Raw genomic sequence first — 24926 nt, forward strand, 5'->3', positions numbered from 1 at the left:
GAGTTTTGAATCGGACTACGTAATATTAAATTCTATTGGCTTCATTTTGTTATTGATTTTGAAATATAAATTGTTTCCCGCTTCCAAGGTTCATTGTTTCAGGAAGCGCAGGAAGTGTAATTCAACCCTTATTACGTTTTTTTTTCGCACTCTTTTTAGTTCGTTTTCCTTCGTTTTTTCATGCGTTTCAATGCATTATAAATAGAAACTACTTTTAATTTTTTGCTTAGCCAATAAAATATCGTTCTAAGGGTTAAATTACGCTTCCAATGAAACAATGAGCCTCGGAAGCGCAGACGATAGAATAGGGATAAATAATAGGGAAAATAGAGATGAGTTTATGTTCGTGAGGTACTTTTCACGAAACTGCGGTTCATGATAATCCCAAATACGCTGCAGTATATGAATATTGTGGTGAAAGTAGAATACATCATCCTTTTGCCGATAGCACTCGGTCATAAGCCGTCGAAAAGCTTTCAGCGAATCGAGTTGCTTTCAACGGAGAATATTGGCTGCCTAACAATATTCAGATCCTTATTGAATAAAACTAAACTCAAGTTTTTAATAATAGCTAGATTGATTTCTTTCCAAATATAAGAGATAATAAAATGAACCTTATTAATACCAGTTTTAAGGTTAAATCTTGCACTTTATGTTTTAGGTAGTTAGCGCCCCTGACTGTTGCGCCGAGGGTCGTGGGTTCAATTCCCACATCGGGTAAACATTCGTGTGATGAACATGTTTGTTTGCATTTTGTCTGGGTGCTTATTATCTATATACGTATATAATTAAACCTATATAAGAATGTATGCAAGTCTCTAGTACCCATAACAGGGAAACAACCTAATTTGGGACCGGATGACCGTACGTGATTTTTTCCCAGTTATCACAGTTATCAGTGAGAAAATACGATTAAATGTTTTTACATAAGACTTTTTTTTTTTTTTTTCCACAGGAGAAAATCGCCGGATCCCCACCCGCGCGGCAGGTGGGGTATGTGGGAGTTGAACCTCACTAAAAACTCCTGCCGCTCACAACCGGCGCCCTACCTCGGACCGGGCCGGAGCCCAGTCGGGGCTATTGAAACGGCGGGACAGGGTTGACGCAGAGCACATTACATCCATCCCACCGTCCCACGGACGCCGGACCGGTGGCCGCCAGCGACACGACCACCGGTTCCCTCGTTCAGCGGGCCGAGAGCCCGCTTTGATGGCGCCGCGTTACACCTTCCCCCAGAGCGGTCGGGGGAACGCGGTCTGCCATCACCCGGCTTCCTATTGCGGGTGAGCGTGCAAGCACGCCACCCCACGTCTGGGTCTCTCCCCGCACAAAACGGATGGGACCCCTAGCTCTTAGGGGGCCAGGTCACGGATACGACCCCGGTCCCGACCCCCTGCTCGGCGGCGGCGGGTTTCTGCGTAGTGAGGAGAGCTTTCCCTCACTCGCCCCGCCGCCTCCTTCTGCGAGATGGTGCACTCGCAGAAGTCGAGCATAGCCTTCCATGACTCATCGCTGCCAAGCATCGACGCCACGACGCCAGGCAGCGACAAGTCAGGTCCTATCTTTGCGACCAGGACACGGCGCTGCACCTCCCAAGCGGGGCAGATAGCGAGCGTATGCTCCGCCGTGTCCAGGTCGTGTCCACAATGGTGACACCTCGTCGTCGGCTCAGCCCCTATCCGGCGCAGGTACTTCCCGAAGCATCCGTGCCCGGTCAGCACCTGCACCAGACGAAAGGTGAGACGTCCTTCGCCACGATTCACCCAGTCATCAAAGACCGGGTAAACCGCCTCGACGGTCCGTAGCCCCCACGTGGGGTTGGCCAATCGCCTCGACCACGACTCGAGCACGGACCGCCGAGAATGGGCCTTCCGCGCCCTCAGCTCACTCTCGGGGACACGCGCCACGCCCCGAGCACGGAGCTCGCTGCGCCACCGATAGTCGGCAGCGAGCGACTCCGCCTCCAGCTCCCATGGCGGCGTCCCCGCCAAAACACACGCCGCCTCGAAGGAGACGGTGCGATATCCGCGGATGACCCTGATGGCAACGGTGCGCTGCGGCCGGCGCAGGAACCGAGCCATAGTGGCCCGGTTGCGCGGCTCAGCCCACACAGGTGCACCGTACAGGGCCATACATAAGACTTTGGATAACTTAAGTGAATACTTAACGAAATAATTACAATTTCAGTTTCCTTTTGAAAATGTATTTTTCAAATTATATGTTTAAATATGTACATATATTACATTGTCCTAACAGATGCAAACAAGTGAAGAATTCCCACTGATATTTTTGGTCATAATTAAAAGACTTATTAAAATTTAGTTCTCCAGATTTGAAAGACGAAGTTGTTATAAAAGGGCCGAAAAATACCTATCGCTATCGTCCCTGCGCTACTGAGTTCTCATTTTCAGTGTATTGTTAAACTTTTTCACAGTTTTATCGCAAGGGAACAATCTTGTCGCCGGAGTGAAAATATATTTTCCGTTATTAAAAGCTTAGTAACGACCCCATTAAAATGACACGAGACACAGTTTACTTAGTTAGAGTACGTTTTAGTGTATATTAGTGGCTCGTTTTGATGTTAATAAGCATATTCAACATCAAAAAGGGTCTAGATGGATATATTAGATATCCAGACAACCCCGTCATTCTCGTATTATGTTACGATAGACTACAGTTTCAGTTACGCAGGCCGGCCGTTGTAATTAATTACTTGCCCGACATGTCCCTAATTGAGGTCGTTTTGTTATTTAATATTTTGAAGGCTGATGGAAATATTTTGAGTTTTAAAAGTTCAGTTCTTGATTTATGCGAATAGCTTCTGAAATTATAGGAAGATTTAAGCTTTTTTTTTTTTTTAAGAAAACATTAGTCTAACTATCTAGATAAGTTTAGGGAAAAGTTTCGTTCAGAGAATTGATATAATCCCATAAGAATTACGAGAAAAATCATTGTTCGTTAAAAAATAAAGCAGTTTTTAATTGCTCTCACTCGATAACATTTTAACTTAATGTACCTGACTTAATATTTAATTAAGAATTTTTCTCAAAGGATTATTGCGATATCGGTTTCTTTTATAAAATTATTGTTATTTGACACGCGGCCGATTTTTTCCTCTAGAATTATGAATGGTACACATGTTGTTTAACGGTCACTGAAGACTATAGATATCACTAGGTGAGCAACGTCACCAATTGTATTGTATAACAGTTGTTCCATCTTTTAATCAAGAAGGCATTATTATCTTGCGATAAAAATAACCAAGATGGCGGTCGTACCTGCCATGCATATTTTAAAATCATTCAATCTGTCCACAAAGGTAAAAATACGCTTCCTTTAGTAAAGTCAGAAAAAATATACGCCGAGAACTGAGAACCTTGACTTTCTGTTTCAATTAGAGATCGTTTGAAAACAAGAAAATTGGATGAGATAGAATTTACAATCCAAATGAAGTTATCCAAGTTCAGAGGAGTGAAGTTTGAGAGGACCATAACTGTATTACAGTAGGATAGTTGAAACTGCTCATTGGCATTAACCTTCTACGTATTGATCCCTTGTTCCTAGATTTTGTGTCATGCGGTACATTTGTGACTCTGTTCAATTCATAGACCTCTTCAGTGGTTCAATTCTGTTAATTTATTTGACATTGCCAGCGACATTCCGTATCAAAATCTGCGTTTTGATAATTCATAGCTGAAAAATTATTTATGCATCCTTATTCTTATTGAAATACAATGTGATTTTTAATAGATGTATATAATTTTAGATGTGAATATCAAACTGGCAATGACAAAATAATATTCGATACACTATAAATGATCAAGGTACGCAAATGCGATGGTCTAGTGGTTAACGCAATTTTTTATACCACGGTTGGTACTGACCCTGTTGGCGTTTCTGCTAAAACTATATATTTGGTATTGAGTATTTCAATATATGTATGTACTTACTCGGTATTTTTTTCGTTAGTGTTTTGGAGCTGTTAACGGCAATAAATTTAAATGTGGAACTTTTAACAGAATTAACTTGAGTTAAATTTGTTTTCAAAGTCGTCGTGACCTAAAGGAGACATGAGACACCCGTATCAAGCGAATATTCTGGTCTTTAAATACCGCACGTAGGAACCATTTTGTTCTAAAAAAATACGAATATAACACGTTTCTACGACCGACTTCCACGATTAAGGAATAGTAGTATCGCGTAATTAAAATTAAACACGCTAAATTTATCGTATATGTTCATTTCGTAATGCCTAGGGGTAACCACTTAACACCAGGTGCACAGTGTGCTCGTTCACCTGCCTAAGCAATAATATGTAGAAATTTACACCTAGTGGTCATATATAATCACACTTTTTTTTTTTTTTTTTTTTTTTTTGTTTTTTTTTTTTTTTTTTTTTTTTTTTTTTTTTTTTTTTTTTTTTTTTTTTTTTTTTTTTTTTTTTTTTTGCTTATATGGGTGGACGAGCTCACAGGCCACCTGGTGTTAAGTGGTTACTGGAGCCCATAGACATCTACAACGTAAATGCGCCACCCACCTCGAGATATAAGTTCTAAGATCTCAGTATAGTTACAACGGCTACCCCACCCTTCGAACCGAAACGCATTACTGCTTCACGGCGGAAATAGGCGGGGTGGTGGTACCTACCCTTTTTTTTTTTTTTTTTTTTTTTTTTTTTTTTTTTTTTTTTTTTTTTTTTTTATGATTGAAAGTTTACTGGTAGCCCGAAGGCCTTTCCAGTTTCACCAGGACAGGTGGGCGAGCAAAGGCTCAGCCAAGAGGGGTGGGATTTGCTAACAACTGCCCGAGCGCCTCCGAAGGAGACTTAACAACTCAAGAGCAATTGTTTCGCGAATGAATCTACTACCGGATCGGAATCGCGACCCGCTGAGAAGATCCGGCGAGAAACTCAGCGGGCTGATGCATGGGTTAGGTTGCACGTCGACCTCTTTGTCGAGTTCGACGAGTACGGTTACCGGGGTCCCTAAGCCTGCCCCTAGTATTAGAGCTGAAGGCATCTAATGCAAAGGTTATTGGATCTGATGGATCCGTAAGGACGTGTCTAGGGCGTCGACGGTGACTGGCTCCTGCATGATCAGGATTCGGGGAGTAGTCAGCGGCGGCAACGATAAGGCGATTATCATGACGCATAGCCTTATCGAAGTATCGTTCCGACGCTGACTTCATGTATTTCCGAATTGATTCGAGGCCCAGGTCGTCGTGTAGGTCAACGTTCCTCACGAACCACGGAGCCCCGACAGCTAACCTGCAAAAGCGGGATTGTAGGGATTGGAGGGTGTCTATGTGTGTGCGGGCCGCGTGAGCGAACACCACACTCGCGTAAGTCATGACGGGCCTTATGCAAGTTTTGTAAAGTGTCACCTTGTTCCGAAGGGACATTTTACTCCGCTTACAGATCATGGGGTAGAGTCTACCGAGAATAAACGCGGCACGGTCACGGACTGATTTTATATGCGGGCGGAATGTCATCGATGCATCCAGGGTAACGCCCAGGTACTTGACCTTCCTGGCCCAGGGTATGGGTTGTCTAAAGAGAGTAATCGGGGGTGTGAGATTCCTCCTCCTAATCCGGGAGGAAATCCGTGTGGAGCTTCCCCTCTGAAATAGCACCGCAGTACTTTTCGCTGGGTTGATGTCTATGCGCCATTTTCGGAACCACTGTCCTAGGGCTAGGGCTGCGCTCTGAAGCTTCTTCGCGATTAGGGACTTATTTCTACTAGAATAGTAAACAGTCGTGTCGTCGGCGAATAAAGCTAAATGGGTCGGCGGCGACCGGGGAATATCGTTGACGAATAAGCTAAATAGGAGGGGTGAGAGGACAGAGCCTTGCGGGACTCCAGCTGTGAGAGGTCGTGGGGAGGAGCGGGTTCCCTCGACTCGATATCGAAAAGAGCGGTTCGACAAGAAGTCCCGTATGATGAGCACGAGACTATCCGGCACGCCCATGTTGAATAGTTTGAAAATCAAACCATTGTGCCAGACTTTGTCGAACGCTTTTGCGACGTCGAAGAAGAGAGCTCCCGTGTATAACGGTTTTGGTCGATTAAGCCCCACAAGAATGTGCTCCGTGAGGCGGTGCACCTGTTGAACGCATGAGTGATTTGTACGGAATCCGAATTGTTCATCGATGAGAATGCCCTTGGATGAGACGAAGTCTCTGAGGCGTTTATAGAGCAGACGCTCATACAGTTTGCCTAGAGACATGAGGAGGCTAATCGGGCGGTGGTACCTACCCGTGCGGACTCACAAGAGGTCCTACCACCAGTGAAACATGACCGGTATACAATCGTATGGTGATATAATACTGAGATATTAATAAGATTTATATTATTATCAAATTGTAATATGTACATATTTAATAAATCTTAGTGTTATTTTATGAAAAGTTTACTTTTATTACTTAAACATTATATTATTTGTCATGTCATTATTTATCGCGTATACTATATATATTAGCTATTACTTCTGTTTGCCGATTAATTGCTGATTATGCCGATATACTCGTAGAATTAATTGGATGAATGGCTGTGTAGAAACGGTTAATGTCACGGCAAATTCACAGAGCTCTCGGAAAATCTAAACCTGAGCACGCGTGACAAATAAAATCAATAAGTAAACGATGTAATAAATGTAGTGATTTAAATGTTTTGTAGTTTGTCTTTGTTGGTATATCTAAATACGTAGAAAGCTTCGATTCACTTGGCCTATTTCAATAAAAAATAATTTGTTTTTGATTTACTTATAACGTTATTTTATTATCATTTATTGTCTATGGTTAATTTTACAATATTGGAGCATTATATAGAGCATACAGCTCAATACACACATACATTGCCTTTGTTATAACCAAATATTCCAAACGATCTGTGATTGATAGCATTCCCTGTCAACAGTGTCATCCATTTAGATAAAATGCGGCGCCGCGCAGTCTGTTACCGCCATGACTCCACGGATTAAACATTCTAAATTTACTTTGATTAATTTTAATTTAGCGGAATATAGCAACTTGCAACTCGCTTGTCTGCCCTCAGGAAACTAGGTCAATGGCGGCTTCGCCGAGAATAGACCGTCGCTTTAGGGTGGATGAAATCTATTGTTGCCTATGACAAGTGGACCACGAGATCTTAAAATCTATGCTTTGTGTAGTTTTTTTAATATAGACAGAAACTAAGCCGCTTTTCATAGGCGATTCGCTGAAATATTTGGCTTCTTTTAGGCAACCTAGGCCACTTTTTATTTATTTATTTTTTATTGCTTAGATGGGTGGACGAGCTCACAGTCCACCTGGTGTTAGGTGGTTACTGGAGCCCATAGACATCTACAACGTAAAATGCGCCACCCACCTTGAGATATAAGTTCTAAGGTCTCAAGTATAGTTACAACGGCTGCCCCGCCCTTCAAACCGAAACACATTACTGCTTCACGGCAGAAATAGGCAGGGTGGTGGTACCTACCCGCGCGGCCTCACAAGAGGTACTACCACCAGTAAAACTTGTTGTTTACCACTAAACTACCACTTGTTCGAATCGAGCTCTTCTTTTTATGCGTGGGCCAATGACCGAATCTCCTACGAGCTCTCCGCATTGAGGGGGCGCCACGGGGTATGTGGAACTGCCAAATCTACTCACTAAACGGCTCTCTTATGTTGTTGCCCACAAGTCAGAGAGCCCCACCCGGGACATAACCTGGGATACAATACTTCGCCATCTAAGGACGCTGGACCGACGGAGTCGTTGGCCAAAACGACTCTACGTCGGCAATCTTGATAGACATCCCTTCAGGCTCCGAACCGTAACCGAGAGAATCTTCTAACCTCTAAGAAAGCTTCAAGCGGAAACTGAAACTAGGCGAAATCCCTTAGCCTAACGGTGGCGGATCGCCCGGAGAGATATCTCTTTCTCTTATAAGCTCCCCGCCTCTATCATCTTCGAGATGGGGATCCTCAGAAGTCGAGAATTACCTTCCGAGACTAGTCGCTGTTGAGCATTGTAATTTTGACGCTTGGCAGCGATAAACTTGTCTTATTTGAGCAACGGGGGACACGATTCAGTTCCTTCCAGGTGGAGCAAGTAGTGAACGCGTGCTTCTCCGTATTCTTATCGCTGCAACAATAGAGTACCAAAGATAACTTTCGAGCAATAGATATTTTCCGAAATTTAGGACTACTGCCAAATTTAGGGCACGTGCGAGTAACATCCTCGTCCTAAAGTTTGTGAAACTTCTAGGCTTCTCTGTTAATATTTAAATTGTTCATGAATTGCACGTCTTTGAGCAGAATTTTGAAATTCACTTAAACTGTTATACATGGGCTCTTCGGAAGAGAACTAGAAAACTTTTGCTTTATTAAGTAAGTTTAGTAGAACGATATTATATCACAATTGTACAACTTTACAGACAGAAAGGATTAATAAATAATTGCTCATTATTACACGAATACATATTAAAAAAACATTTAACTACAAAAGTATTATTTCTTTCTTTCCAAAATTCAAAGTTTGTTTTGATGTTATTTTCCTGAGTGGAGAGTTTATTATCTAGTTTCCAGTGATGTAAGGAAACAAAGCAGCATAGTGGCTAGTGTTTTTACCCAGAAAAAAATATTGGAAAATTTAAGGTCACTTATCGAAATCATCATATTAAAATAAATTTGTACGGGTATATTTCTAATAAACGACCAAATATACTATTTAGTAAATTAAATGAATTTATTATTTATTTATTGTGGTATTTTTTTCAGGTTTCGCGAGTCATTGCCGCAGTTAACCACTGTTACGGCTTAATATCGTGTATATCAGTTTCATTTCATTATTTCCGATGTTTTGGAAACTATAGTTTTATGATCCTTTTAATTTTATTTATTTTATACTTTTTAATTTTTTTATCATTTAAAAAAATGGTGTAATACTCTGTTCCAAAAAGAACGTAATCACTATATTATTTAGTTATCCTACTTTACCTAGAGACACACTCACATATAAAAACGTATTTGCGCGATATACAAACATACACGAACAACATGGCAAACTTTTAAATAAATAAATTTATAAATTACTATAAGATTTGGCTGTAGAACTACATTCCCCAGGTCTGTTTTTGATTTCCGTTCGGATAAGACGTTCGATACATTCGTGTTGAGCGATGCACCGGTGTTCGAATCCCAGGCGGGTACCAATTATTCAAATGAAATACGTACTTAATAAACGTTCATGATTGACATCCACGGTGTAGAAATAATATCGTGTAATAAAAATCAAACCTGCAAAATTATAATTTGCGTAATTACTGGTGGTAGGACCTCTTCTGAGACCGCGCGGGTAGGTACCACCACCCTGCCTATTTCTGCCGTGAAGCAGTAATTCGTTTCGGTTTGAAGGGTGTGGCAGCCGTTGTAACTATAGGTACTTGAGACCTTAGAACTTATATCTCAAGGTGGGTGGCGCATTTACGTTGTAGATGTCTATGGGCTCCAGTAACCACTTAACACCAGGTGGGCTGTGAGCTCGTCCACCCATCTAAACAATAAAAAAAAATTAAGTTTTCTTTTATTTTTGAGTCTAAGAAATATAATTTATATGGTTTTCCTGCAGAAATGAAATCCGTTTACGTAATTATGTAAAAGTACTCGTAGGTATTATATTTCAGAAGCTCTTCGTAAGTTAGATCAATTAACTTTAATAATTATTAAATTATGATAAGCTTAAAGATTTTGGTGTTTTTTTTAAATTATAAAATATAATTATGTAGGCTTTGTAACTATATAGAATATATAACTATAACTTTTTAGATATATAGTGTAATAAGAGAAAACCTTTAATGAATATAAGGTTTTAATAAGCTAAAATTAAAAGTAAATTTTGTTTTAGCTACATTAGATACATTGGCAAATAACTAATAAAACAGATTGACCATAACATCAACTTATGACTGATAGTTTCAAGTAAGAAGTTTTCAATCATATAGGTACTGTACCCGGCGATATATGTTTATTGCATATCGACTTTCGGAAATTGGCTAATTCCGGCTTCGTAGACCGTAATCTCTGTCGCACACCACCTATGTGATATCTACATAGTGCAGTAATAAAATTTGGTATAATCGAAACAATGAACATAGCTTAATGTTGTTTCTTTTTATATTATAATTCCATTACTGTCGGTGACTAAAGCCGGTTAAGGATCTTGGTACCTTTATCAAAACTGTCATTCACAAGGTAAGCCTTTTAGTGTAATTTGATTTTGTTGATGGATTCGCTTAGGTTTGGTTCGAAATCAATATTTTAAAACGTTTCATTAACTTGAAGTGGAAAATAGCACAGATTTTTTTTTATTGCTTAGATGGGTGGACGAGCTCACAGCCCACCTGGTGTTCAGTGGTTACTGGAACCCATAGACATCTACAACGTAAATGCGCCACCCACCTGGAGACATAAGTTCTAAGGTCTCAGGTATAGTTACAGCAGCTGCCCCGCCCTTCAAACCAAAACGCATTACTGCTTCACGGCAGAAATAGGCAGGGTGGGGGTACCTACCCGCGCGGTCTCAGAAGAGGTCCTACCACCAGTATGAAGAATCTAAACTTTCCTTAAATTTATATCATAAAATTTGTAACATTAACCAGAAGTTGTCAAGAACTAAAACTAATATTTTCAGTTGAAATCTTAAAGATGCTTAACCACTATATAATTATGGTCTGAGAGAAATAGAACAAAATTCTCTTCTCATATCAGTAAGATCGAGAAATAAAAATGCCATCATTGCGTGTACATATTAATGACATATGTATAACGTTTAGTCCGTATCGTAATTAGTCACGCGAAGCCACGACGAGCTTTTCCAATTTGACGCTCATGAAAAGGCTGTCTATAAATAATGACTTAATACCACAAGCGTCATTACGAACGGAAAACTTCTACAAATTACTTCCTGATCAAGACGAAAGAAATATTTTATTTGAATTAAGAAGACCTAAAGTATTATAAGTACTTTTTTTCATCAAATATATTCAAGTAGTTTAAAATTAAATTTCATCTTAGAAACAAACAGCCACGTTGTATTTAGATTATGAATTGAGAATTAGGATGTTGTATAAATGAGAGCACGAGGCGAGATGTCGGCACGGTCCAGGTGTGAAAGTTTAACGACACTAAATATTTACGAGTCTCTATAATGCATGTCCGGGGCCCGTTTGATCTGTTTTCTGGTTAAATTTGTAATTCTAGTGAAAGAAATGTATTTTCAGCCTCTTACATAACGGTCGAATAGTTTCTTTTTCGATCAAGTTTCCATGAAATAAAATACATTTCCGAATTCATATTTTGCGGTCACATTTGCGGTGTGATGTGGAATAATAATATCGTAGTTTAAAAATATGTGTTTGACAACGCATTGAAAGAAAATATTGATTTGGAAGTAGTGGGTGTGGAAGTATTGTGTGATTTAACAATAAAATTACCTCGAATTGAATGTATTGTTGACTTGCAAATTTTATTTTGCGTATTTACTCGTACTTATAGTGCTGTAAGTTGAGTGCCCGCCACGATCCTATATAAATTATTCTCACCTTAAACCTTAACTTAAGGTCGAACCGTGGAAGTTTTAACAGTTTTTAATAATATTCGTTTTTAATAATCTTAGAACACGACGATGTCATTCTTCAAAATCTAAAGCGTCGTTAACTCACGGCAGAAATAGGCCAGACCCGCTGGAAGTAAGTAGCCGACGTAAACTTTAACATGGATGTCGTTGTCGCGAACTAACTTCGCTTTGTGTCAAACGCCAGAGTATTTTGACGCCTAGATAATAAGTAACTGTATTCATACTATGTTATTGGGGCAAATATCACCTTTATGTATAGTGATATAAAGAAATTAAAAGCAAAAAAATCTAAACTTGCATTTTTTTTATTCCTTAGATGGGTGGACGAGCTTACAGCCCACCTGGTGTTAAGTGGTTACTAGAGCCCACGGACGTCTACAACGTAAATGCGCCAACCACCTTGAGATATAAGTTCTAAGATCTCAGTATAGTTACAACGTTTGCCCCATCCTTCAAACCGAAACGCATTACTGCTTCACGGCAGAAATAGGCAGGGCGGTGGTACATACCCGCGCGGACTCACAAGAAGTCCTACCACCAGTAAAAACAAAAAAAAAAACAACATGCATTTAAACTAATCCTAATATAATAAAACACAAGACTATCTAGAAAAATATATTAAATTATCCAATAGAAGTTTAGGTACCTACTTTTATCCTAACGTTAGGTAATATCGTAAAAATAATAGCGGATCGTGTAATCAAAGAAAACTTTTCTACTTACCTCGGGGCAAAGGGGAGTTCTTAGAGCTTGTACCTCCAATCAGAAGTCAAAGGAGTTAATAAGTATCGTATCTGGTATTGAGATAAAGTTGTGTAATTAAGCCATGAAAAGAGTACATTACGTTATTACCTCAACAGGATTTTCACGTATTATGAGTATAAAATTTATATTAACGGATATATTAAATAGCATGTTTCACGTATTGAAATTTTCCTATGTTGTGTAATATTTTAGGAGCTTTAAAATGTTTGTGTACAAAAATTGTTCCAATGTAAGCTGTTCCGATTAACGGATAGAAGTGTAAGTACATAATTGCCTAACAAATCTGCAGGCCCGACAAACTGTCATCTACAATTTCTCGTTTTGTAACAACCTCTGTCTGTCGGTTGGCTTATCTCGACACCGAATAGTCGGCATCGACATCTGCCAATCTGGACTTTCAGCGAACAGACAGAAACAGAGGTGGATAAAACTGGGAAACGAGACTGGGAGATAAGTTGTTCGCAACTAAGGATTTTGCGCTTTTACTTGCGATATTAGATAGATACTATACGATATTTAAATATAATTATGAAGTTATGAAAATATGATTATGAGTTGTTAAATTATGACTATTAAGCGGTAGGCAGCGGCTTGGCTCTGCCCCTGGCATTGCTGAAGTCTATGGGCGATGGTAACCACTCACTATCAAGTGGGCCGTGTGCTTGTCTGCCTACAATGGGAATAAAAAAAAAGGTTAAACATAGCAGGTTGTATTCTTCTCTTTGTTGCATATTACACCTCTTTATCGTCTAAGTATACGGCTGTATCTACTAGTGCGAAGAAGAAGAGCGACGATAGCCACTTAGCTGCTTAGAAGACGTCCAAAATATATCTGCCTTGATAAAAAAAGATGTGTGGTTTTGTGGGACACCGGATAGGAACGAAGTTCCTTATTATAAAATATTAATTTTAAGTTCTACTCGAGGTATAAAGAAAATAATTATTAGAGTATACATTTTTTATCATGATTATTTTATTGATAATAATAATAAAAAAACTACTTTACAACTTTATTTTATTCACAATGATTTAAAAAACAAAATGTTATTTTTTGTACTTATTACAAAGTTAAATCCTACACTGTGTGCATTACTAATAAAAATCTTACGTTACGGACGTTTTTCCGGTTACGGTACCCCTCCGCATCGTCCCATAAGGAACTTCGTTCCAAAAAGATAAATTCCATCGAGTAGAGAAGCAGTCAAACAACAGGTAACAAAACTAGCGACAGTACATATTAACATCACCGACACGGGTTTTTATGTTTAGACCAACGATTGTGTGCGACCCTTCTATTGAGAACGATCCTAAATAAATAACATTGCGAACAAGTTCAGTAGGCAGTAAGCAGCGGACCGAATAATATCGCTGGGCACAGGTTTTTAAGTCTAGTCTCTTGAACCATGCAATTTAAAATTTTAACTAAAAATTACTCTCCCCTCCGAAGACGACCTAAAATGGTTTTAGCGGTGTCATTACCGTTGGGATCTATTTGTACATTAGTTTAGTAACATTTGGTTGGGTTCTTCAATAAAATACTGATGATTTTATTTATTTATCGTATGGCATTCGTTTACACTGCGTGGTTATAATTTAAATGTACAGTTTGTGAAATAATCGATAGCTTCTTCTGTTAAATTTTTGAGATCTTCCACTTGGCCTGCGAATTTCGTTAGTGGGCATACCATGACAATGTGGCGCATAGTTTGCTATATTAGGTGATATATTAGGCATTTATTGCACACCTTGCTTAGCTGGCGGTAGGCGAACGACTGCCCTCACAGGAGCGTCGCCCGACATCGCAGAAGTCATATTGCAATATGCAACATTGCATATTATCTACACTACATTAGGAAGTACATTTTTTCAACTCTTTGAACAACTTTGGATTATCAAGCCACATGATATTGAATTGTCACCGAAGTAAACAACACCACAATATGAAAGTTGCCATCCAATCTGAGACCCGAAGTCAAAGCTTTACGTATATTTTGTTTAAGAAGCTTCTTTTTGCATCACAACAACGACTATCATTCAAAATAATTAACGGTACTCAAAGACTATTAATAATAAACATTAAACTAATAAACGATCGAGAATGTTAAGAGACCGAATTTTAACTGCGAGAAATTTCATTTAATGAACACCGAACCCACTTAATTCCTCTTCGCGATGCTTCCCTCGTTTCATGTTTCATTTCATTTAATTTAAAAATATTTTTAGTCCGAGATAGATGTGCCGTTTCCCGGGGGCTCCTCGCTGCCTACCGTTCAGGAGCGTTTCTATTATGGAAGCTAAATTGCGCTAAAATCGCGAACCGTGAAGCGAGAAGTTCCAGTTAAAGAGAGTGCTACGTTTTTCTTTTGCACTCGTTATCTACTCAGTTCTGTGATGTTTACTTTGAAAACTTTAATGCGGATATTTATTGCTTTCGCTCAAAGTTTTATAGTACGGAAGTTATTGAACGTTACAAATTAAAAGTTACTCAATCATGTATTATCAGACAGTAAATAGTACTAGAGGTCCCGCAGTAGTCGAAATTCGACTATAATTAATTAGAATTGTAAGTTTGTACACTATTATGATTGTATTTTATACTTCTATAATCACAAATTTCGTCAAGACTACACTATAAAAAATATTAACAAAAACTAACAATATTTAATCTCAATTTGACAACAGACGTCAACAACAAAAGTTTGACAATAAATAGTATGCATGCGTGTGTGCGTCAAATACATGGTATGTAGTGTGTGTAATGTTTTCTTTATTGATTTAATGTATCTTTTATGTATTATTTAAAAAAAATATTAGCATTGTGCACTTCTTCTTTATATTCTCTAGAAGTTTGGAAAATTTCATACTCCTCCGTCCGCGCAATTTTCGTAAAAAGGGATACAAAGTTTTTGCTTCACGTATTAATATATAGATACTGGTAATTCTTCTCGTCTTTTAGCGATGTACATGCACTGATAATCTCACGGTCTATCTAGTATTAATGGTGTAGTTTGTATAGGAATAATGGGTTACCAAACTACTGAAACACCGATGTTATTTGACAACGCAATGGTGTGAAAGGTATGTTTTTATTTAAAAAAAGAATGTATTCAAAAAGTCGCCAAAACCATTATCATATTTAAAGTTATTATGAAAGGGTTTCTACGTAGCATTTCATTATGTAGAAAAGTTTTAATAGGTCAGGCCGGCAAGTGCTCTAGTCGATAAAGCGTAGGCGTTTTTTCACCCCTTGTTGCATTCATTACTTAACTCCATTTTATGTTTAATTTGTTTTCACTGACCCAGTACTCTGTTTAGGCGTGCATATACATACGTAGTTTATGTACACAATATAACTTATGTAATAATATTATCTTGTTATTGTAGCCTCACGACGGAAATGCGTTATTCATGCCTTGTTTTTATGTTCCACTTCTACGCGAGTGTGTAGATACATATGTACGTATACGCTTGTTTACGCAAACGTAAGTACGTTACAAAATAAAATTTGTAAAACATTTCTAACGGTACGTCTTATAATCGAATTCCAAAATGTAAATTGGTTTGTATCACGTTGATCAACCGAAATTCGTCGTGTAATCTAAATTTTGATTTCAAAACGTGTTCAATGAGTAATTTGATTAGTATTCGTCATTAAAGTGCCTACGTGAAACGTTGATAATTTAAAATCGTCAAAGATACACGTGATGTCGTCGTGGCCTACAGGATAAGACGTCCGGTGCATTCGTATGTAGCGATGCACCGGTGTTCGAATCCCGCAGGCGGGTACCAATTTTTCTAATGAAATACGTACTTAATAAATGTTCACGATTGACTTCCACGGTGAAGGAATAACATCGTGTAATAAAAATCAAACCCGCAAAATTATAATTTGCGTAATCACTGGTGGTAGGACCTCTTGTGAGTCCGCACGGGTAGGTACCACCAACATGCCTAAGTAATAAAAAAACAAAAAAAAAACGTGACAACGTAAAAACTTATTACTGTTACGTAATTTATAAATCTGCGTGGCCTAAAAAAAGATACCCGGGGTACTCGTATCGAGCGATGTGACTTTGCCTGTGTAACAGTGACGCGTTCCGGTTTCAATGCTCAAACAACCGATATATAATTGAGATTTCGACCTCAAGTCTCCAAAAGGGTGGTGGTATCCATGTTGTAACGTGTTTCACACTTTTCACTCAACGTCACTGGTAAGTCGTGAGCTTGTACCTCCAACGATGTATTAAAGAATAAGAATTTAAGAATGGAATCACTGCCCTGCAAACTTCTGGTGGAAATATTGCTGTGTTATTGTTTGAAGGGTAGTAATAGTAGTGATATAATGTAATTGATACGTTGATATCATGAGTTGATCGCAAACGTTAGGGTTACGCTGAAATAGCCTCTCAAGGCTCTCAGCTTAGGTAGGAAAAAAAAAAAAAAGATACGTTGATATCATGAGTTGATCGCATGAAGACTGAAGAGGCGGCATTCTTGTTCCTATACCTATAAGGTGCTCGGGTACCACTAAACCATCAATTGTACATGCAGATTATTCTTGTTAACGTGTCCCGATTCAGATGGGAAGTGATACATTTTGGAATATAAAAGCGCATATAGTGCGTTCATTTTCTCAGCACATGATAGGTAACTTACGTCTTTCTTTCATTCAGCGCACCTCAAGCATCGATACATACTACATCATATTAATCAATGATTGCTGAGTTACATCTCCGATCGGGAGTTTGGAGAATCAATAAAAACAAGAACCACTTAATTACAACATTGATATTTTTGTGTCTAGTAAGGGTGAAATGTTTTCAAAATTATAAATATGTAAAATAAAATAAACGTTTTGATTCAATTACATATATAAACGCTTTGTTATTGTTCACCAACCATTGTATAGCAAATCTTAATAATCACGGATAAATATAACTAAGCCGAATAAAAAGAATTCCAATAAACGGGACGAAAAATGTTGATTAATAAAACAATATACCTGAACGTCAGTCGGTGAAGCCAAAAGAAATACCGAGCAGCTTATTCCCGAAACATATTTAATCCCCTAGTAAGAAAAGGTCAATGTTCTCTATTCGAGCAGACGTAAGTATGTTTGTTCTACTTGCGAAAAAATAAAAGCCGCTATATAGACGGAATATAGAAGCAGTAATATTCATTTGAGTGTGTAATAACAGTAATTTTCGGGATTTCATGTAAATTATGGCCTAGAATATTTGTGAATTAAGGAGAAGCTTGTTTTGTTTTCGGACTTTTTTATTTTTTTTATTGCCATGTAGGCAGACGAGCATACGGCCCATCTGATGGTGAGTGGTTGCCGTCGCTCATGGACGTCAGCATTGCCAGGGGCAGAGCCAAGCCGCTGCCTACCGGCTAAAGTGGAACAGTGACGAATTATCTAAAATACTCGTGATGTCCCATGGCTCTGGCAATTCGGTAATTGCTTTTGCATTAAATCGTAGTATTGTCTTTGAGTTTCGGTGCCCACTATACCCGGACACCGGACACCTTTGAGATGTGGACTCGTTTTGAAGACTAAGTTTTGATTGTTATTAGGCTGGAAGCCGACTTAATTTGGAAGGTGTCACATACCACATATACTTTCAGAACCACAACTAACCAAAAGATATTTCGTGGTGCCCAGCCTCAGATGCAAGACTTTCTGTCTTTTCGGATGTATGGAGTTTAAGGAGCGCATTAATTTAATCTGTGCCTCGTTATGGGACTTTCGGAAAAGCCGCGTTTTTATCAAAGCTAACATACGCTAGGTATGTGTTAATAAACCCGGTTGACACAACAGGAAAGATTGACGTGAAGATGCTGTAAAAAAATCCCAATGGTCTTACTGTAGCAATCTGAAATTGACTTAAACAAATAACGTATTAAAACTTGTTATCAGAAATAGATCTTTAAGAAGTCTTTGCCTTGAAATTACTTTACATGTAATAGGTAGCCGATTTGTTTGTGTAATCCGAGTATCCGATATTGCCCGAATCAGGAGAACGATCGCAAATCGCTTTGTGTTCGCAGGTCGGTAGTTTCGATGTTTGCGATGTCGGCGCGTGGTGAGCCGTTGACCACGCCCTGTCAACAGAGATAACCTCTGAAATGCTTCCCAGAAACTGTGCACTGCAAACATTCCAGCCTTTGTCAAACACTACACTGTTTTCTACCTCTACCACTGTTTCATTTTCTATTTTTGCATTTTAATTCAAAGCACTTAACGTAACTGTAGTGGGTGGCGCATTTACGTTCTAGATGGCTATGGGCTCCAGTAACCACTTAACACCAACACTTGGGCTTAGTGCTCGTTTACTCACCTAAGCAATAAAAAAAAACGTACATTTTATTTATTTAATACATAGACAAGCGAACCAAATCACTGTACTGTAATTATACTGTACGTACTATCGAAGATAAATGAGTCAACAGCTTCAAATCAAATATCAAACACAGTATTCATTCCACCGTAACAATGAAATGTTTCAATTAATTGTTATTTCGTCAACTGTCGAGGGATATACCGGCCTAAGATATAGATCTAAACAGATACATTAATTACAAAGTTTGCTTTGATCACATGTTATATCCTTCCATTAGAAAACTATCTGATGGACTAACTGACTTAATTCGGGAAGATACTTTTTTTGTTTTGAATAGCACACATTTATTTCTATTTGCTGTAAGAATTCACCAGAGCAGTTGAAATGTCATTAAAGTTGGTAAACATTTAACGTTGCCGAGATCGGAAGTACGGAACCAAGACTTGAAATAAAAGCTATTTGTGAAGAATTCCATTGTTCTCTCTTTGTCTCCACTTGAGGTTTATTTATTTACCCATCGAGATAACGCAGAGTCCGGATTGCTTATAGAAATTACACCGGTTGTTTGTCGATGCTTAGAACCTAAAGTTCCAAATTAGGTCACATTTCATTCCTAATATACTACTATCCTAATATATAAATCCTAATATGCTCCTAATATATTATTCCTAATATACTCTTACATATTTATGTGTTCATAATGTCATGAAACACTAGAATATTTGGCATAATCTTTTATCTTCGAAAATTTACGAGTCGTAGTCGTTTCTGTGGTTGGCTATAAAAACGTTCAGAAGCTCGAAACGAATTCAACCCGAAATAATTGTTGTTTTAACATTTAATAATGTTTTAACTACTTTAGCACAGTTCTATATAAATGGGTCATTGGTTTCGTCGTATTAAAACTTCCTCTCGGACGTTCCCACATTTACTACACCGTCGTTACGGTAAATTTTATTGTTAAATTTCTAAAGCTTATTAAGTTGTAAGTGCTACGAACGTAGGCTTTGACTACGAAGTAACAAGATTCTGGTGTTCGACTGTTTATCTCTCGCCTGGTACCTACAACAAACTTTCCAGTGTATAAACAGAACAAACGTCTACATTAGTTAATGTTTGCTACATATACCTATCGTTTGTTCTTGTTCCTACTACTTATCACTTCACTAAGGTAATACGTACTTAACACGTGTTCACTAACAACTTCCACGATAAAGGAATAAAATTACATCGGCCTAATTTTTCAATATTATTGATGGTTGGTTACGTTAGCCAGTAGGTACGTGGATTTACTCCCGTCCCGCCCAGTTTTATAGCAAAGGATTACACAATACAATTGAAGCTGCAATCATGTCTCCAGGGTTGTGATAGCATCAACGTTGTGATGTCTATAGATGCGTAGTTCAATCGCTCTTCGATTTAAGAAAAAAAATACCTTTGTCTTCACTTAAATTGAGTACTCTTAGATTGGGCCTATTTAGTTGTTACTTTATCCTAAGCAAAGAAATAATCCTTAAGTACGTCGTTTAATTGAGTATTAAGTTTCCTTTGATACACTGGATATTTATTTAGGCTTTCATTTTGCAAGGCTTTACCGGCACCTGTTCTCGTTTTCCTCTCTATTGTTAGACCATCGTGTTTTGTTTTATTGGTTTCTATGTTGTACTTAACGAGGGCTTCGAAATGTCGTTACGAAATTGTTTCGTCTACATCCGATTGGCCGGATTAGGAATTCATTTCGTTTCGGTTAATTGAATTTCCAAAAATAGATATGTAATTATTTATTGGATGGAATACCTACGATACGTACAAGGCCGTTTCTTTTTTCTTTATAAACTATATTTACATGTATGGGTGTTTAAAAGGTATGTAATTAACTTCAAAATAATATCCATGATTAGATATTGGGAAAGAGGCCGGTTCCATGGTGTTTGTAAAATCATGACGTCAACGTTGCTGACGCCATTCTCTTCATCATTATTATTGCCTTCTATAGTGATAGTAATTAAGACTCACTTTTCCAATGAATTACATTTATTACATTTCAAGTGACAGCGACAGCAACAGAGAGCTCCGCTCAGTTCGGCTGCTCGAGTCGGAATGTGACGAGCGTTTTTTTTTTCTACCTAAACTGATAGTCTTAAGAGGCTATGTCAGCGTAGCCCTAACAATTAGATGAGCTCACGGGGCTCAAACCTGACACTAACTCTAGCAAGAGCAGTACTTTGCAGAATCTACCACCGGGTCGGAAACGCGACCCACTGAGAAGATCCGGCAAGAAACTCAGTGGGCTGTGTCGGCTAATTTACTCGCCGAGCCCTTGCATACATGCGTTGGGATTATAACAGTTATCCAACATTATTAACATTAAGGAAATAGTTAACTCTAACCATATTAGTTCACTAAATAGCAGGGTTGCGCCGATAGATATTATAATAATAAAGAAGTTAACAAAAACATGAGGTAGTTTTTAGACGGAGAAATACTTTGTAGCTTTTAATACGTACACAGTTTAATGAAACATCTTATCATTAATTAACTGCGTGTCACAGCAGAAGTATGTATTACTCGTAAAATTAACTAATTAGTAGTACAAAAAATTGGAGTAAATTTGAAACATTTTATCGGAAGTAAATTATGAAGTACAAATTCCTCAGACATAGAGATAAATAGTGTTGCACATTTTGCTATTCACAGGATCTGAATAACGGTGCCCGCTCTGAGGTGACCACATCCAGAGCATCGGGTGACAACTTGGCGCCCGAGGGGCGCACTCACAATGACTGCAGATTCTTACTACATTCACATCGCTATGGAATAAATATGTGCTTTGCTTGAAACACTACGTACTATTTCAATTCGCAGTTTCGCCTGCGTGGACTTCATTTTATATCCTGTGGCCGGAGATCCATCTATGGCAGTGGGATAAAAAGACACCTATTATTTTTACTCAGAAAAAAAAAAACTATGACCATACCAAATTTCATAATAATCGGTTCAGTTCTTTGAGGATGAAAAAATCACAGAATGCAATAGTCAGGGCTATTCTCAGTATAATTTTGGACAGACGGATAAAAATTTAGTGTAAACAAACCTATAACGTTGGAATCCAGAAAATAGCACAACCGTTTCTGTCTATTTAATTGAAAAAGTTGGTCATAAAAATAAAGGAATTGAATTTGCTATAAACAGCGTTACTGAAATAAAATAATTGTATTATATGTAGATGGGTATACAATGAAAAGACGCGTCATCGTCAATATTTTTTTAACAAAGACTGTTCACGCTTAAAAGCCTTTCGTAATATGTCATTGGCTTTCATTTATTCTAATTTAACTGACGAAGTCAACTTCATGTAGAATTTTTAGGTGCTTGACATTAATGTTGTTACTGTATCAAAGAGAATTATACCAATAGGTAATTATGGATGTTGTCTTTTTAAATATTTCATCATCATCAGCCTATAGCAGTCCACTGCTGGACATAGGCCTTTTCAATTGTTCGCCACTGAGCACGATCCTCGGCTTCTCTCATCCAGCTCCTGCCAGACACCCTGCACATATCATCACTCCACCGAGCCTGAGGGCGTCGTGCACTGCGTTTTCCAATTCGCGGTTTCCACTCAAGAAGGCTTTTACCCCAACGGTTATCGGTTGTCCGGCTAATATGGCCAGCCTATTGCCACTTCAGCTTACTAATTCGCTTTAAATATTTACCATTCAACAATCTGAACTCACCTTTGCTTCGAACTAGTGTGTTAGAGAACTGAAGCCTTTGTTATAGGAAGTATCCTCTTACAAGCTTTGTGTGCAGGCCGGCACCTCAGTACGGGATGCGTCTAATTGTCCTCATCCCTTCGCGTGGAACCACTCTACGCCTTAAATAACTAACCCTGGACATACAGCATCAGTGTTCTCACTGCAGCGAACATTGCTGACAACTAACCGAGCAGACGAAACGCGAGTGACATAGTGAATTTAATTAAAATATACTTGATTTGAATTTTACGCATAAAATTGACTTACCTCCGTATTATGAGGCACCGTTGCGACGAGAATATGAAATTAATGCCCGACTACGGAACATAACGAAATTACTGTTCGTTCCAGTTTAATAACGAGAATATTATCTTGTTACTATTGCTCATCGTTTGGGTAAGTGAATACGGTGCGATGAGTAGGTATTCGTTTATGATAAAATCGAGAAGAATTATATATAAACGTGATGAAACTCAGTGTAGGTACACAAGCGATTATAGTAATAAATAATGATGATAAAGTATGTACCTATCTTTTTATATTATTTTTGCGTAGATACGTCAGCGAATCTTGATGATATGTGGTTACTGGAACTTTTGTATTTTTTTTTTATTGCTTAGATGGGTGGAGTGTGAGTTCACAGCCCACCGGGTGTTAAGTGGTTACTGGAGCCCATAGACATCTACAACGTAAATGCGCTACTCACTTTGATAGTTGAGATATAAGTTCTAAGATGTCAGTATAGTTACAACGGCTGCCTCACCCTTCAAACCGCAACGGCTGCCCCACCCTTCAAACCGAAACGCATTACTGCTTCACGGCCGAAATAGGCGGTGTGATGGTACCTACCCGTGCGGACTCACAAGAGATCCTACCACCAGTAATTACGCAAATTATATGTTTTTTACTTGATGTGAAAGCCACTACACACTCACCCCATATACGTTTTTACCTCTCTCATTAATTTCAATTTCGTTTTATATTAAGTACTTTCGTTTAAGAATTTCATCGGGGATGTTAAAGTTATTACGAAAATTAAAATTCCTAAGACCCTAATTAAGCGCCGAAATATATTCAAACACAGAATTACTCGATTACCCAAGTAAATATTGTAATATGTTAAATGGATTTCCACTTTGTTTGTCTTACAACTTTTGTTTGAGCCGCTTCCTGGATCCGAAATGGAATCGACTCAATTCCCCATTTGCTCGAATCAAAGCTTCAGAATAAATTTCGCGTATGTGAAAAATCTAGCGGGATTCGATCTGTGATCGTACGTAATCGACTTCTGATGAGATGACAGTCTCGGTTCGCGTCAATTCATCTCAACGTCATCGTAAGGTACAGGAAAATCAATTATTTTCGTATTTAGTGAGCTGGGATCGTATGTGCGGGGTGCGGCGGGTACAGAGCGCTCGATCGATACGCCTCGCGGCCGGTCAGGTAACGCTACACATAAATAATGAAAACGCTCATCGCAACCACGTCGAACTTCACGATACGTATGTAGGTACATAGGTGTACGGTGAACCTTCGAGGATGTCTCGTGTCAAATGTCAATAGCAAACCATTAGTGTGTATAATAAAAAATCCTACATTTATTTCCGTTATCTGGTACCTGTAACACAAGTTCTTTACGAACTTACCACGGGACCAGTTAACGTGGCGTGATTGTTAGTAAATATTTATTTATTTATTAGAGATGCACCACGTGAAAAGTTTACACAGACACGCAAGAAAATTTTCTCTTTCAATTTTAGGCTGCCTTCCTCGCACTATATGATGTGATAAGATTATCTCTGTTACATAATAGTTGTCATAAAATAACATAAAAATACATTTACAGACAATTTTGTCGAAACGAGGAAATTAATTCGAAATCTGAAATTGTTAATGCCACGACAATATTGTTTTAAAAGAGTTTTTCTGACTGACGAGAAACAATAGGCATATACACAATTAGTTTACATCCCAATGTCGTGTTTCAGTTTTTACTGCGATACTTTTTATAGAAGACTTTGTCCTCTGTTCTCCGGTATTTAATTTCCTTCCTCCCTGTACTTAGGTTTCCATTTGATCAAGACGGGGGCGTTTTACGTTACGGATTCCCAGCTGCGAAGTCGTTTGTCGGATTGGGATGTAAGTCAACGTCTTTTATCGAAGGAAATAAAAAGAAAATACCCTTACGTTCTTGCAATTTTTTCATAATTAGTGCATTGATTGGTTTTATGTCAAAAAATACGTGTAAATATCGCTGATTCATTCATGTATGTCATTTTGATTTTTGCAGGTAATCAACAGTCGTACTCAAGACCTCAAGACTCAAGAACCAGAAGAGAGAGCAGTGTAGAAAAATGTCCATGTTTTGACAACTGTATTCGAGTGTGTGGAAGAGTTTTAAAAATCCTCTAGCACCATTCGAATTCAGTGCTCGAACGTGGTTA

At 38.4% G+C, this 24926-nt stretch overlaps 1 non-coding gene across 1 annotated transcript; it reads left to right on the forward strand.

The window, feature by feature from the left end:
* The first annotated feature begins 24837 nt into the window (after positions 1 to 24837).
* Positions 24838 to 24926, forward strand: Mir285 (microRNA mir-285). Its single transcript, NR_107270.1, has one exon. It is a non-coding gene; the product is annotated as a microRNA mir-285 (primary transcript).

The sequence above is a fragment of the Bombyx mori genome, chromosome 22, assembly GCF_030269925.1.
Source record: "Bombyx mori chromosome 22, ASM3026992v2".
NCBI lineage: Eukaryota > Metazoa > Arthropoda > Insecta > Lepidoptera > Bombycidae > Bombyx > Bombyx mori.